Here is a 3,854-nt window from a genome sequence, read left to right on the forward strand (position 1 = left end):
ACTTCATTTTTTTTTTACAGGTTCATGTTTATTGGGATCGGTAGTCACTGTCCATGGTGCTGAAACAGTTTAACTCTTTCAGCACCCTGGACAGTGACTATGTCCTGACGTCGCGTACCGGACATTTTTTTGCCGGGTTCGGCCAAAACGAGTTCCGCCGAACCCGTTGAAGTTCGGTTCGCTTGTCCGGGTTCGCTCATCTCAAAGACACTCCGTTTGGATGTTCGGAAACAGAAAAGCATGTGGTGCTTTTCTGTTTACATTCATCCTTTTGACAGCTGGTGCGCTGTTTCAGTCGGTTCGCACGGAAGTGCTTCCGTGCAACCTGCGTGGTTTTCACGCACCCATTGACTTCAATGGGTGCGTGATGCGCGAAATACGCAGAGTTATTGAACCTGTCGCTTTTTGTACGCAGCGAACAAACTCTGCGCAAAAAGCACGGACTGTCTGTACTGCCCCATAGACTTGTATTGGTCGATGCGTGGCGCGTGAAAGCCACACGGCCCGCACGGACCGAATACACGCTCGTGTGAATCCCCCCTTAAATTGTGTTTTTTTGTATTTTGCTTGTAAAAATGTAAATAAAAATTATTTAAATTAGAAAACTTCTGACATGTCATAGTGACATGTCAGAAGTTTTAATCGGTAGGGGTCTTAGCACTGAGACCCCCACGGATTAGTAAAACTAAGCGGCAGAAGCCGTGTGTGCGCTGTGCCACTACGTTTCTGATCTGTCACTATAACATGTCGGAAGTTTTCTGAAAGTTTAGTTACACATTAAATAGTGCAGATAGAAACTAAAACTCCACCTGCAAACAATAAGACTTCACACCACTCAATTGATGTAAAAGTAAAAAAGTTATGACTCTTGGAAGGCGGGGAGTGAAAAACAAAAAATGGTTTGGGCTGCAAGGGGTTAATGGCAGTATTCTCTCCTACCATCATGTTATCAATGCAAATGTAATACTGATAATGGCCATGATTCAGCAGCCTTGTCATTTGTTTTTTGTTTTGTTTTTTTTTAGAATTTTTTGGACAGACTTGATGTAGTATTTTAGAAGTAGCTAGGGTAGATCTCCAAGTGGAATTTCAGGAGCCGCTCCATGTATCTTTTATTACATTTATTTAACAAAATTGCAGACCCATCATTTGTCATCTTTTCATGCAATTTATAATATTTTACGGAACGGACATTTAAACTGCTTTGACACTTTTCAGAGATTTATGTTACTGGCGCAACATTGTTAAAAAAAGGGCCATATGGTGAGAAATTGTATGCCTATATGCCACTGAATACAGATCACACGTATTAGTATTTAAAGGGGTTTTCCCATCAGGAACATTTATGACATCCACAGGATATGTCAGATAGATGCGTGTCCTAGCTCTGAGACCCGCACCTATCTCCAGAACGGGCCCCCTAAAACCCGTTCAGCCGCTGTGTGTTGCGGCTGAATGTGGTGTTTCCGACCATGAAAAACATTATATGGTCGTGAGTTATATGGTCGACTTACCTGCAAACGCTGATGCTGCTGCAGAATCAACTGTAGCCTCTGCTGCCGATGTGGCCGTCACGATGCAGGACCTGTGAGTGACGTCACAGATCTGCACTGTCACAAGCTGGGCGTTCTGAAGAGAAGAGGATGTTACTTCTCATCAGAGCGCCCAGCTAGTGAAAGTATTAAAAACGCCCCGATGTACGCACATAATACACGCCCACTTGGACTTTTACTTTTAAACACACCCACTTGGACTTTTGCAAGCCTCATTTGCAAAACTACAAAAATGGTCATAACTTGGCCAAAAATGCTCGTTTTTTAAAAATAAAAACGTTACTGTAATCTACATTGCAGCGCCTATCTGCTGCAATAGCAGATAGGGGTTGCAAAATCTGGTGACAGAGCCTCTTTAACATGTTTTTTTATACTGCGTGGTGAACAGTGTAAAAATAAATAAATCGCATGTACCCCAAATTGGAACCAATAAAAATTACAGCCCGTTCCACAAAAACCAAGCCCTTACACAGCTCCGTCAATGGAAAAATAAAACGTCATGAACGCAATGATGCAAAATTATGATAAATGATGGCCCAGACTAATTTTTTAGGTGCAGTAGTTTTTCACTAAAAACCCCACACCATCTTTTGCTAGACCCCACAGGTGGACCCCATAGATGCAGCGGAGATGAGGACACTTTAGGGCCTTGTGCTTCTTATAGGGCTAGTGAAGAAGTCAAAGATTAAGCAATACTGGAGCGCAGATATTTTGTACAATACCCCGGATTTATCACATAGCCATGTCCAATGGTACATAAAGCTGGCCGTGCACATCGTACAGATGGCATTGTATAATGCTTACTTGCTATCCCGATGTACAGGTCAGTTGGGAACATTCCTTCAGTTTTAAGGGGTAATTATCAAGGCCCTAAAATTTGGGAACGGGGGCCCAAGCACGTCTGCCCCAAAACGTCATCGGCACAGCAAAACTTTCTCAAAGAAGTTCCCCAAACTGCAAACAAGGGAAGGACCCAAACAAAGTGCAGAGTGTTTAAAAAAGAATATAAGAAAGGACACCATTTATCAGTTGCTTCACCTTCCCAAAAAAACCTGGCCTGTTCATAAAGGATTGGTTCAAAGTGTACCACACCAGTCCATGGATTATTAATTTTATTATTCATTCACCCCATTATTACATCATCCTACTATGCACTGATGTACTCCGCCCAGCAATGGCGGATCATCATTGGGCATTTTGGGTGGCAGCCCGAGGCACCTGGGGGCCCATGGACGCCCCAAGTACAATGCATTTTTGCCGCAATTTTGCCACGAAACGCGGCAAAAACCGAGACAAAACGACATTGTGTATAACCTGTAAAGGACCTGCAGACACAAAGGTCACATGACCTTATGTCTGCAGTTCTTGTTACTGATTAGAAGAGACCTGATGGTCACATGACCGCAGCTCCTAGAACAGCAGCAAGAGAGAAGACCGTGAGGTGAGCTGCGAGTTAAGTATAAGGGGATCATGGATTTGTTTAAGGGGTCTATGTTTAGGGGTCTGTATTTAGGTGGTCTGGGGTCTGTATCTAGAGGGTCTGTAGTAGTTTAAGGTGTCTGGTCTGGGGTCTGTATATTTATGGGGTCTGGTGTCTGTATTTAGGAGGCCTGGGGTCTATATTTAGGAGGTCTGGTCTGGGGTCTGTATTAGTTTATGGGGGTCTGAGGTCTGTATTAGTTTATGGGGTCTGTATTTAGGGGACCTGGTCTGGGGTCTGTATTTGTTTAGGGAGTCAGGTCTGGGGTCTGTATTAAGGGATCTGGTCTGAAGTCTATTAGTTTATGGGGTCTGTATTTAGGAGAACTGCTCTGGGTCTGTACTCGTTTAGCGAAGTCCTGAATAAACTCAGGTAGAGTGTTCACCTCCTTAGCGAGAGAAACCAAATTAATAGAAAAACAGGAAGTCATGCATTCATTACCCCATTTGGTAAGATCCCCAGTATTCCAGTTAAACGTGGGATTATGCATCTGCAACCAAGGAAGGCCTAAAACCAAATCGGACGATAATCCCTGCATCACCAACACAGAACACTGCTCCAAATGCATGGAGCCAACCATGAGTTCAAATACAGGGGTATGCTGTGTAAAATAACCATTAGCAAGTGGAGTGGAGTCGATACCCACTACCGGGACAGGTTTAGGCAAATCAATTAAAGGCATAGCTAGATACATAGCAAATTCCACAGACATAATATTAGCAGAAGACCCTGAGTCCACGAAGGCACTGCTGGAGGCAGACCTACCACCAAAAGAGACCTGAAAGGGAAGCAAGATTTTATTAGGTTTCATATTTACGGGA

Source organism: Rhinoderma darwinii, chromosome 2, assembly GCF_050947455.1.
Source record: "Rhinoderma darwinii isolate aRhiDar2 chromosome 2, aRhiDar2.hap1, whole genome shotgun sequence".
In the NCBI taxonomy this organism is placed as follows: domain Eukaryota; kingdom Metazoa; phylum Chordata; class Amphibia; order Anura; family Rhinodermatidae; genus Rhinoderma; species Rhinoderma darwinii.